Here is a 14,507-nt window from a genome sequence, read left to right as displayed (position 1 = left end):
AAATGCGTTCTTGATGCAATATGTTCTTTTATCAGTGACTTTCCAAGTTCCTCCAAGAATATTCTCCTTCTAGTCAATTTGCTTGCATTCCAATTAGGGTCAACCGAAATCCACAAAACGTATGCATTATAAGCAGAAACATCAAGAATATTGTAGAAAACTATCATTGGCCACCTATTACTTTTTCGTTTGCATGTATATGTACCTAATAACTGATCAAGCGTGTCTACAGCACCTTTGGTTGAATTATAGTCCAAAATCATTTTTGGCTTCTTATCAGCCCTGTCACTGATTTCCGCATCATGGTGGAGAGTGCTCATAAGTACAACATTCTTGTGTCTCTTAGGAATATAATTAACCACAGTAGTGTCATTTGTGAAGTAAAATGAAGAGCTGTGTACCTCCTTGTTGGTCATTTTGTGTGGAAGCTCCGGCTTATTTTTCCGTATAGTTCCCAACATAGTCAATTTCCTTTTCAGAAGCAGCTGCCCCAAATTGTACGACGTAAAAAAGTTGTCACACGTGATATTCTGACCACGTAACTCAGAAGTGAGATCAGATACCACCCTCATTCCCTGATTTCTTTCTGGTGCCGCTCCACTCACCTTTCCTGTATAAATTTGGGCTTTCAGTACGTATGAAGTTTTGCTGTCACACATGGTCCATATTTTGATCCCATATTTTGCCGGTTTACTTGGGATATACTGCTTGAATGGACAGCGACCTCTAAATGCTACTAACTGCTCGTCAACAGTAACATTTTCTCCTGGATTATACAGTTTAGGAAGGACCTCTACCCACTTCTCCCAAATACTACGAATTGCGGCAAGTTTGTCAGTACGTCGTCTTTCCTCTCTAGTAGATTTCTTGTCAAATCGCAGGACACGTGATATCTTACAGAATGTTTCATGAGACATGGTTGCTCGAAATATGTTTCGCCCAGTATCTTTATCCCACAAACTTTTTGTAGACTCCCCATGAGATCGATATACACCCGCTAGGAGTAAGAGTCCTAAGTATGCATGGAAAACAGAACCATCAATATCTGTCCACTGTTCACCATAAACTCGCTGCCCTTCAATATTTGTCATCTCTATTATTTCATTTTGAAGCGCTGTGTGAAATACTGCTTCAAATGAACATTTTACATCAGATATTCTGCTGACTGCATACCTGGTAACTCCTGGGGTACTCTTGATGATGTTCGAAGCTGGTAGGCGACCATGTTGTGCTGGTGGATGCAACTGCCATTCTATATTCCCATTTTTAGAAAGAAAAGTCTCTACACTATTTTGTATGGGCTGTGGACTGTCGTAACTGTCATCGGAACACTCGCTTTCAGATGCATTGCTGATGTGATCTTCAAACTCAGAAAGTGATCCTTCATCTGGTGAGGCATTTACTATTTCTTCCAACTCACGATCATTCAATGGTCTCATCGCCATGGTGTCACAAGTCAAACTGGGCAGAAACAAAGCATTCCAATTATTGAGAACTGCCAATTATTATTTCCTGGGGAAAGCAACAAACAAGCCCATTGTTGTGAACGCATGGAGCTTTAGGTGATTGTTGAGAGTAAGTTGGAATGATGCAGTCACTATTCCCACACAACACAACAAAAATAATTTTCGCCATTTCCAGATTTTAGAAATAAATACGAGTTACACTAAACATATTTGTGTCGGGTCATTATGACCCGAACATTACATATGCAACTATTACAGTTGAAGCCCAAACTTCTTAAACTTTTTTAAAACCTTTTAAAACACATGCTGCTCATCCATTTTCAGACAAAGTCACAAAGTTTCATAAATATATATTGGTATTTACATAATGTAAAATAACGTTCATATTCGTTTCGGGTCATATAGACCCGAACAGAACAGCAGGGTTAATACAAAAGCACAATGCCGACTTAAGTACAAGAGGACTGACACTATAACTTCCTATGATTTGAACCTCTCCTGTGGGTCCAGTTTTAGATTCCGGTGCTTCACTTCAGGTTTACTGTATCCCTTGGACCTTCTTATTGACTATAAAACACAGGAATTGCATCCGAATTTAATAAAAGAGGCACAATGAGGACTTAAGTACAGGAGGACTGACACACTAACTTTCGATGATTTGAACCTCTCCCGTGAGTCCAGTTTTAGATTCCGATGCTTCACCTTAGGTTTATTGTATCCCTTGGACCTTCTTATTGACTATGAAACACAGAAATTGCATCCGAATTTAATACAAAAGGCACAATGCCGACTTAAGTACAAGAGGACTGACACTCTAACTTTCGATGATTTGAACCTTTCCTGTGAGTCCTGTTTTAGATTCCGATGCTTCACTTCAGGTTTACTGTATCCCTTGGACCTTCTTATTGACTATGAAACACAGAAATTGCATCCGAATTTAATACAAAAGGCACAATACCGAATAGAGTACAAGATGACTGACACTCTAACTTTCGATGATTTGAACCTCTCCTGTAAGTCCAGTTTTAGATTCCGATGCTACACTTCAGGTTTACTGTAATCCTAGGACCTTCTTATTGACGATGAAACACAGAAATTGCATCCGAATTTAATACAAAAGGCACAATGCCGACTTAAGTACAAGAGGACTAACACTCTAGCTCTCTGTGATTTGAACCTCTCCTGTGAGTCCTGTTTTAGATTCCGATGCTTCACTTCAGGTATACTGTATACCTTGGACCTTCTTATAGTCGATGAAACACATAAATTGTATCCAAATTTAATACAAAATGCACAATGCCCACTTAAGTACGAGAGGACTAACACTCTAACTTTCTATGATTTGGACCTCTCCTGTGAGTCCAGTTTTAGATTCCGATGCTTCACTTCACGTTTACTGTATACATAGGACCTTCCTATTGACGATGAAACACAGAAATTGCTTCCGAATTTAATACAAAAGGCACAATGCCGACTTAAGAACAAGAGGACTGACACTCCAATTTTCTGTGATTTGAACCTCTCCTGTGAGTCCAGTTTTAGATTTCGATGCTTAACTTCAGGTTTACTGTATCCCTTGGACTTTCTTATTGACGATGAGACACAGAAATTGCATCCGAATTTAATAGAAAAGGCACAATGCCGACTTAAGCACAAGAGGACTGACACTCTAATTTTCTGTGATTTTAACCTCTCCTGTGAGTCCAGTTTTAGATTCCGATGCTTCACTTCAGGTGTACTGTATACCTTGGAGCTTCTTATTGACGATGAAACACAGAAATTGCATCCGAATTTAATACAAAAGGCACAATACCTCCTTAAGTACAAGAGGACTAACACTCTAACATTCTTTGATTTGAACCTCTCCTGTGAGTTCCGTTTTAGATTCCGATGCTTCACTTCAGGTTTACTGTATGCCTTGGACCTTCTTATTGACGATGAAACACAGAAATTGCATCCGAAATTAATACAAAAGACACAATGCAGACTTATGTACAAGAGGATTGACACTCTAACTTTCGATGATTTGAACCTCTCCTGTGAGTCCAGTTTTAGATTCCGATGCTACACTTCTGGTTTACTGTATCCCTAGGACCTTCTTATTGACGATGAAACACAGAAATTGCATCCGAATTTAATACAAAAGGCACAATGCCGACTTAAGTCCAAGAGGACTGACACTCTAACTTTCTGTAATTTGAATCTCACCTGTGAGTCCAGTTTTGCTTCACTTCAGGATTACCCTATACCATGGACCTTCTTATTGACGATGAAACACAGAAATTGCATCCGAATTTAATACAAAAGCACAATGCCGACTTAAGTACAAGAGGACTGACACTCTAACTTTCTATGATTTGAACCTCTCCTGTGAGTCCTGTTTTAGATTCCGATGCTTCACTTCAGGTTTACTGTTTCCCTTGGACCTTCTTACTGACGATGAAACACAGTTAATTGCATCCGAATTTAATACAAAAGGCACAATGCCGACTTAAGTACAAGAGGACTGACACTCTAACTTTCTATGATTTTAACCTCTCCTGTGAGTCCAGTATTTGATTCCGATGCTTCACTTCAGGCTTACTGTATCCCTTGGTCCTTCTTATTGACGATGAAACACAGAAATGGCATCCGAATTTAACACAAAAGGCACAATGACGACTTATGTACAAGAGGACTGACACTCTAACATTCTATGATTTGAACCTCCCCTATGAGTCCAGTGTTAGATTCCGATGCTACACTTCAGGTTTACTGTAATCCTAGGACCTTCTTATTGACGATGAAATTCAGAAATTGCATCCGAATTTAATACAAAAGGCACAATGCCGACTTAAGTACAAGAGGACTGACACTCTAACTTTCTATGACTTTAACCTATCCTGTGAGTCCAGTTTTAGATTCCGGTGCTTCACTTCAGGTTTACTGTATCCCTTGGACCTTCCTATTGACTATAAAACACAGAAATTGCATCCGAATTTAATAAAAGAGGCACAATGAGGACTTAAGTACAGGAGGACTGACACACTAACTTTCGATGATTTGAACCTCTCCTGTGAGACCAGTTATAGATTCCGATGCTTCACTTCAGGTTTACTGTATCCCTTGGACCTTCTTATTGACTATGAAACACAGAAATTGCATTCGAATTTAATACAAAGGGCACAATGCCGACTTAAGTACAAGAGGACTGACACTCTAACTTTCGGTGATTTGAACCTCTCCTGTGAGTCCAGTTTTAGATTCCGATGCTTCACTTCAGGTTTACTGTATCCCTTGGACATTCTTATTGACTGTGAAACACAGAAATTGCATCCGAATTTAATACAAAAGGCACAATGCCAAATAAAGTACAAGATGACTGACACTCTAACTTTCGATGATTTGAACCTCTCCTGTAAGGCCAGTTTTAGATTCCGATGCTACACTTCAGGTTTACTGTAATCCTAGGACCTTCTCATTGACGAAGAAACACATAAATTGCATCCGAATTTAATACAAAAGGCACAATGCCGACTTAAGTACAAGTGGACTGACACTCTAGCTTTCTATGATTTGAACCTCTCCTGTGAGTCCTGTTTTAGATTCCGATGGTTCACTTTAGGTTTACTGTATACCTTGGACCTCCTTATAGTCGATGAAACACAGAAATTGCATCCAAATTTAATACAAAAGTCACAATGCCCACTTAAGTACAAGAGGACTAACACTCTAACTTTCTATGATTTGGACCTCTCCTGTGAGTCCAGTTTTAGATTCCGATGCTTCACTTCACGTTTACTGTATACCTTGGACCTTCGTATTGACGATGAAACACAGAAATTGCATTCGAATTTAATACAAAGGGCACAATGCCGACTTAAGTACAAGAGGACTGACACTCTAACTTTCGGTGATTTGAACCTCTCCTGTGAGTCCAGTTTTAGATTCCGATGCTTCAATTCAGGTTTACTGTATCCCTTGGACCTTCTTATTGACTATGAAACACAGAAATTGCATCCGAATTTAATACAAAAGGCACAATGCCAAATAAAGTACAAGATGACTGACACTCTAACTTTCGATGATTTGAACCTCTCCTGTAAGGCCAGTTTTAGATTCCGATGCTACACTTCAGGTTTACTGTAATCCTAGGACCTTCTTATTGACGAAGAAACACATAAATTGCATCCGAATTTAATACAAAAGGCACAATGCCGACTTAAGTGCAAGAGGACTGACACTCTAGCTTTCTATGATTTGAACCTCTCCTGTGAGTCCTGTTTTAGATTCCGATGGTTCACTTTAGGTTTACTGTATACCTTGGACCTCCTTATAGTCGATGAAACACAGAAATTGCATCCAAATTTAATACAAAAGTCACAATGCCCACTTAAGTACAAGAGGACTAACACTCTAACTTTCTATGATTTGGACCTCTCCTGTGAGTCCAGTTTTAGATTCCGATGCTTCACTTCACGTTTACTGTATACCTTGGACCTTCGTATTGACGATGAAACTCAGAAATTGCATCCGAATTTAATACAAAAGGCACAATGCCGACTTAAGTACTAGAGGACTGACACTCTAACTTTCTATGATTTGAACCTCTCCTGTGAGTCCAGTTTTAGATTCCGATGCTTCACTTCAGGTTTACTGTATACCTTGGACCTTCTTATTGACGATGAAACACAGATATTGCATCCGAATTTAATACAAAAGCCAGAATGCCGACTTAAGTACAAGAGGACTAACACTCTAACTTTCTATGATTTGAACCTCTCCTGTGGGTCCGATTTTAGATTCCGATGCTTCACTTCAGGTTTAGTGTATTCCTCGGACCTTCTTATTGACGATGAAACACAGAAATTGCATCCGAATTTATTACAAAGGGCACAATGCCGACTTAAGTACAAAAGGACTGACACTATAATTTTCTATGATTTGAACCTCTCCTGTGAGTCCAGTTTTAGATTCCGATGCTTCACTTCAGGTTTACTGTATCCCTTGGACCTTCTTATTGACTATGAAACACAGAAATGGCATCCGAATTTAATACAAAAGGCACAATGCCAACTTAAGTACAAGTGGACTGACACTCTGACTTTCGATGATTCGAACCTCTCCTGTGAGTCCAGTTTTAGATTCCGATGCTTCACTTCAGGTTTACTGTATCCCTTGGACCTTCTTATTGACTATGAAACACAGAAATTGCATCCGAATCTAATACGAAAGGCACAATACCGACTTAAGTACAAGAGGACTGACACCCAAACTTTCTGTGATTTGAACCCCTCCTGTGAGTCCAGTTTTAGATTCCGATGCTACACTTCAGGTTTACTGTAATCCCAGGACCTTCTTATTGACGATGATTTACAGAAATTGCATCCGAATTTAATACAAAAGGCACAATGCCGACTTAAGTACAAGAGGACTGACACTCTAACTTTCTGTGATTTGAACCTCTCCTGTGAGTCCAGTTTTAGATTCCGATGCTTCACTTCAGGTTTACTGTATACCTTGGACCTTCTTATTGACGATGAAACACAGGAATTGCATCCGAATTTAATACAAAAGGCACACTACCGCCTTAAGTACAAGAGGACAAACACTCTAACTTTCTATGATTTGAACCTCTCCTGTGAGTCCAGTTTTAGATTCCGATGCTTCACTTCAGGTTTACTGTATACCTTGGACCTTCTTATTGACGATGAAACACAGAAATTGCATGCGAAATTAACACAAAAGACACAATGTCGACTTAAGTACAAGAGGATTGACACTCTAACTTTCGATGAATTGAACCTCTCCTGTGAGTCCAGTTTTAGATTCCGATGCTACACTTCAGGTTTACTGTATCCCTAGGACCTTCTTATTGACGATGAAACACTGATATTGCATCCGAATTTATTACAAAAGGCACAATGCCGACTTAAGTACAAGAGGACTGACACCCTAACTTTCTGTAGTTTGAACCTCTCCTGTGAATCCAGTTTTAGATTCTGATGCTTCACTTCAGGTTTACTGTATACCTTGGACGTTCTTATTGACGATGAAATACAGAAATTGCATCCGAATTTAATACAAAAGGCACAATGCCGACTTAAGTACAAGAGGACTGACACTCTAATTTTCTATTATTTGAACCTCTCCTATGAGTCCAGTTTTAGATTCCGATGCTTCACTTCAGGTTTACTGTATTCCATGGACCTTCTTATTGACGATGAAACACAGAAATTGCATCCGAATTTAATACAAAAGGCACAATGCCGACTTAAGTACAAGAGGACTGACTCTCTAAATTTCTATGATTTGAACCTCTCCTGTGAGTCCAGTTTTAGATTCCGATGCTTCACTTCCGGTTTACTGTATCCCTTGGACCTTCTTATTGACGATGAAACACAGAAATTGCATCCGAATGTAATGCAAAAGGCACAATGCCGACTTAAGTACAAGAGGACTGACACTCTAATTTTCTATGATTTGAACCTCTTCTGTAAGTCCTGTTTTAGATTTCGATGCTTCACTTCAGGTTTACTGTATGCCTTGGACCTTCTTATTGACGATGAGGCACAGAGATTGCATCGGAATTTAATACAAAAGGCACAATGCCGACTAAAGTACAAGAGGACTGACTCTCTAACTTTCTATGATTTGAACCTCTCCTGTGAGTCCAGTTTTGCTTCACTTCAGGATTACCCTATACCATGGACCTTCTTATTGACGATGAAACACAGAAATTGCATCCGAATTTAATACAAAAGCACAATGCCGACTTAAGTACAAGAGGACTGACACTCTAACTTTCTATGCTTTTGAACATTTCCTGTGAGTCCAGTTTTAGATTCCGATGCTTCACTTCAGGTTTACTGTATACCTTGGAGCTTCTTATTGACGATGAAACACAGAAATTGCATCCGAATTTAATACAAAAGGCACAATATCGCCTTAAGTACAAGACGACTAACACTCTAACTTTCTATGATTTGAACCTCTCCTGTGAGTCCTGTTTTAGATTCCGATGCTTCACTTCAGGTTTACTGTATCCCTAGGACCTTCATATTGACGATGAAACACAGTAATTGCATCCGAAAGTAATACAAAAGTCACAATGCCGACTTAAGTACAAGAGGACTGACACTCTAAATTTCTATGATTTTAACCTCTCCTGTGAGTCCAGTATTTGAATCCGATGCTTCACTTCAGGCTTACTGTATCCCTTGGTCCTTCTTATTGACGATGAGACACAGAAATTGCATCCGAATTTAATACAAAAAGAACAATGACGACTTAAGTACAAGAGGACTGACACTCTAACTTTCGACGATTAGAACCTCTCCTGTGAGTCCAGTGTTAGATTCCGATGCTACACTTCATTTTTACTGTAATCCTATGACCTTCTTATTGACGATGAAATACAGAAATTGCATCCGAATTTAATACAAAAGGCACAATGCCGACTTAAGTGCAAGAGGACTGACACTCTAACTTACTGTGATTTGAACCTCTCCTGAGAGTCTAGTTTTAGATTACGATGCTTCACTTCAGGTTTACTGTATACCTTGGACCTTCTTATTGACGATGAAACACAGGAATTGCATCCGAATTTAATACAAAAGGCACACTACCGCCTTAAGTACAAGAGGACTAACACTCTAACTGTCTATGATTTGAACCTCTCCTGTGAGTCCAGGTTTAGATTCCGATGCTTCACTTCAGGTTTACAGTATACCTTGGACCTTCTTATTGACGATGAAACACAGAAATTGCATGCGAAATTAATACAAAAGACACAATGCCGACTTAAGTACAAGAGGTTTGACACTCTAACTTTCGATGATTTGAACCTCTCCTGTGAGTCCAGTTTTAGATTCCGATGCTACAATTCAGGTTTACTGTATCCCTAGGACCTTCTTATTGACGATGAAACACAGATATTGCATCAAAATTTATTACAAAAGGCACAATGCCGACTGAAGTACAAGAGGACTGACACCCTAACTTTCTGTAGTTTGAACCTCTCCTGTGAATCCAGTTTTAGCTTCTGATGCTTCACTTCAGGTTTACTGTATACCTTGGACCTTCTTATTGACGATGAAACACAGAAACAGCATCCGAATTTAATACAAAAGACACAATGCCGACTTAAGTACAAGAGGACTGACACTCTAACTTTCTATTATTTGAACCTCTCCTGTGAGTCCAGTTTTAGATTCCGATGCTTCACTTCAGGTTTACTGTAATCCTTGGACATTCTTATTGACGATGAAACACAGAAATTGCATCCGAATTTAATACAAAAGGCACAATGCCGACTTAAGTACAAGAGGACTGACTCTCTAACTTTCTATGATTTGAACCTCTCCTGTGAGTCCAGTTTTAGATTCCGATGCTTCACTTCCGGTTTACTGTATCCCTTGGACCTTCTTATTGACGATGAAACACAGAAATTGCAACCGAATTTAATACAAAAGGCACAATGCCGACTTAAGTACAAGAGGACTGACACTCTAATTTTCTATGATTTGAACCTCTTCTGTGATTGCAGTTTTAGATTTCGATGCTTCACTTCAGGTTTACTGTATGCCTTGGACCTTCTTATGGACGATGAGGCACAGAGATTGCATCGGAATTTAATACAAAAGGCACAATGCCGACTTAAGTACAAGAGGACTGACTCTCTAACTTTCTATGATTTGAACCTCTCCTGTGAGTCCAGTTTTGCTTCACTTCAGGATTACCCTATACCATGGACCTTCTTATTGACGATGAAACACAGAAATTGCATCCGAATTTAATACAAAAGCACAATGCCGACTTAAGTACAAGAGGACTGAGGCTCTAATTTTCTATGATTTGAACCTCTTCTGTGAGTCCAGTTTTAGATTCCGATGCTTCACTTCAGGTTTACTGTATTCCTTGGACCTTCTTATTGAAGATGAGACACAGGAATTGCATCCGAATTTAATACAAAAGGCACAATGCCGACTTAAGTACAAGAGGACTGACACTCTAATTTTCTGTGATTTGAACCTCTCCTGTGAGTCCAGTTTTAGATTCCGATGCTTCACTTCAGGTTTACTGTATACCTTGGAGCTTCTTATTGACGATGAAACACAGAAACTGCATCCGAATTCAATACAAAAGGCACAATACCGCCTTAAGTACAAGAGGACTAACACTCTAACTTTCTATGATTTGAACCTCTCCTGTGAGTCCTGTTTTAGATTCCGATCCTTCACTTCAGGTTTACTGTATCCCTAGGACCTTCATATTGACGATGAAACACAGTAATTGCATCCGAATTTAATACAAAAGGCACAATGCCGACTTAAGTACAAGAGGACTGACACTCTAACTTTCTATGATTTTAACCTCTCCTGTGAGGCCAGTATTTGATTCCGATGCTTCACTTCAGGCTTACTGTATCCCTTGGTCCTTCATATTGACGATGAAACACAGAAATTGCATCCGAATTTATTACAAAAGTCACAATGCCGACTTAAGTACAAGAGGACTGACACTCTAACTTTCTATGATTTGAACCTCTCCTGTGAGACCAGTGTTAGATTCCGATGCTACACTTCAGGTTTACTGTAATCCTAGGACCTTCTTATTGACGATGAAATACTGAAATTGCATCCGAATTTGATACAAAAGGCACAATGCCGACTTAAGTACAAGAGGACTGACACTCTAACTTACTGTGATTTGAACCTCTCCTGAGAGTCCAGTTTTAGATTCCGATGCTTCACTTCAGGTTTACTGTATACCTTGGACCTTCTTATTGACGATGAAACACAGGAATTGCATCCGAATTTAATACAAAAGGCACACTACCGCCTTATGTACAAGAGGACTAACACTCTAACTTTCTATGATTTGAACCACTCCTGTGAGTCCAGTTTTAGATTCCGATGCTTCACTTCAGATTTACTGTATACCTTGGACCTTCTTATTGACGATGAAACACAGAAATTGCATGCAAAATTAATACAAAAGACACAATGCCGACTTAAGTACAAGAGGATTAACACTCTAACTTTCGATGATTTGAACCTCTCCTGTGAGTCCAGTTTTAGATTCCGATGCTACACTGCAGGTTTACTGTATCCCTAGGACCTTCTTATTGACGATGAAACACAGATATTGCATCCGAATTTATTACAAACGGCACAATGCCGACTTAAGTACAAGAGGACTGACACCCTAACTTTCTGTAGTTTGAACCTCTCCTGTGAATCCAGTTTTAGATTCCGATGCTTCACTTCAGGTTTACTGTATACCTTGGACCTTCTTATTGACGATGAAACACAGAAATTGCATCCGAATTTAATACAAAAGTCACAATGCCGACTTAAGTACAAGAGGACTGAAACTCTAACTTTCTATGATTTTAACCTCTCCTGTGAGACCAGTGTTTGATTCCGATGCTCCACTTCAGGTTTACTGTATACCTTGGACCTTCTTATTGCCGATGAAACACAGAAATTGCATTCGAATTTAATACAAAAGGCACAATGACGACTTAAGTATAAGAGGACTGACGCTGTAATTTTCTATGATTTGAACCTCTCCTGTGAGTCCAGTTTTAGATTCCGATGCTTCACTTCAGGTTTACTGTAATCCTTGGACCTTCTTATTGACGATGAAACACAGAAATTGCATCCGAATTTAATACAAAAGGCACAATGCCGACTTAAGTACAAGAGGACTGACTCTCTAACTTTCTATGATTTGAACCTCTCCTGTGAGTATAGTTTTAGATTCCGATGCTTCACTTCCGGTTTACTGTATCCCTTGGACCTTCTTATTGACGATGAAACACAGAAATTGCATCCGAATTTAATACAAAAGGCACACTACCGCCTTAAGTACAAGAGGACTAACACTCTAACTGTCTATGATTTGAACCTCTCCTGTGAGTCCAGGTTTAGATTCCGATGCTTCACTTCAGGTTTACAGTATACCTTGGACCTTCTTATTGACGATGAAACACAGAAATTGCATGCGAAATTAATACAAAAGACACAATGCCGACTTAAGTACAAGAGGTTTGACACTCTAACTTTCGATGATTTGAACCTCTCCTGTGAGTCCAGTTTTAGATTCCGATGCTACACTTCAGGTTTACTGTATCCCTAGGACCTTCTTATTGACGATGAAACACAGATATTGCATCAAAATTTATTACAAAAGGCACAATGCCGACTTAAGTACAAGAGGACTGACACCCTAACTTTCTGTAGTTTGAACCTCTCCTGTGAATCCAGTTTTAGCTTCTGATGCTTCACTTCAGGTTTACTGTATACCTTGGACCTTCTTATTGACGATGAAACACAGAAACAGCATCCGAATTTAATACAAAAGACACAATGCCGACTTAAGTACAAGAGGACTGACACTCTAACTTTCTATTATTTGAACCTCTCCTGTGAGTCCAGTTTTAGAATCCGATGCTTCACTTCAGGTTTACTGTAATCCTTGGACATTCTTATTGACGATGAAACACAGAAATTGCATCCGAATTTAATACAAAAGGCACAATGCCGACTTAAGTACAAGAGGACTGACTCTCTAACTTTCTATGATTTGAACCTCTCCTGTGAGTCCAGTTTTAGATTCCGATGCTTCACTTCCGGTTTACTGTATCCCTTGGACCTTCTTATTGACGATGAAACACAGAAATTGCAACCGACTTTAATATAAAAGGCACAATGCCGACTTAAGTACAAGAGGACTGACACTCTAATTTTCTATGATTTGAACCTCTTCTGTGATTGCAGTTTTAGATTTCGATGCTTCACTTCAGGTTTACTGTATGCCTTGGACCTTCTTATTGACGATGAGGCACAGAGATTGCATCGGAATTTAATACAAAAGGCACAATGCCGACTTAAGTACAAGAGGACTGACTCTCTAACTTTCTATGATTTGAACCTCTCCTGTGAGTCCAGTTTTGCTTCACTTCAGGATTACCCTATACCATGGACCTTCTTATTGACGATGAAACACAGAAATTGCATCCGAATTTAATACAAAAGCACAATGCCGACTTAAGTACAAGAGGACTGAGGCTCAAATTTTCTATGATTTGAACCTCTTCTGTGAGTCCAGTTTTAGATTCCGATGCTTCACTTCAGGTTTACTGTATTCCTTGGACCTTCTTATTGACTATGAGACACAGGAATTGCATCCGAATTTAATACAAAAGGCACAATACCGCCTTAAGTACAAGAGGACTAACTCTCTAACTTTCTATGATTTGAACCTCTCCTGTGAGTCCTGTTTTAGATTCCGATCCTTCACTTCAGGTTTACTGTATCCCTAGGACCTTCATATTGACGATGAAACACAGTAATTGCATCCGAATTTAATACAAAAGGCACAATGCCGACTTAAGTACAAGAGGACTGACACTCTAACTTTCTATGATTTTAACCTCTCCTGTGAGGCCAGTATTTGATTCCGATGCTTCACTTCAGGCTTACTGTATCCCTTGGTCCTTCATATTGACGATGAAACACAGAAATTGCATCCGAATTTAATACAAAAGTCACAATGCCGACTTAAGTACAAGAGGACTGACACTCTAACTTTCTATGATTTGAACCTCTCCTGTGAGACCAGTGTTAGATTCCGATGCTACACTTCAGGTTTACTGTAATCCTAGGACCTTCTTATTGACGATGAAATACTGAAATTGCATCCGAATTTAATACAAAAGGCACAATGCCGACTTAAGTACAAGAGGACTGACATTTTAACTTACTGTGATTTGAACCTCTCCTGAGAGTCCAGTTTTAGATTCCGATGCTTCACTTCAGGTTTACTGTATACCTTGGACCTTCTTATTGACGATGAAACACAGGAATTGCATCCGAATTTAATACAAAAGGCACACTACCGCCTTATGTACAAGAGGACTGACACTCTAACTTTCTATGATTTGAACCACTCCTGTGAGTCCAGTTTTAGATTCCGATGCTTCACTTCAGGTTTACTGTATACCTTGGACCTTCTTATTGACGATGAAACACAGAAATTGCATGCGAAATTAAT

This window comes from Schistocerca americana, chromosome 2 (genome assembly GCF_021461395.2).
Source record: "Schistocerca americana isolate TAMUIC-IGC-003095 chromosome 2, iqSchAmer2.1, whole genome shotgun sequence".
Lineage (NCBI taxonomy): Eukaryota > Metazoa > Arthropoda > Insecta > Orthoptera > Acrididae > Schistocerca > Schistocerca americana.
Note: the sequence above shows the minus strand (reverse complement) of the source record.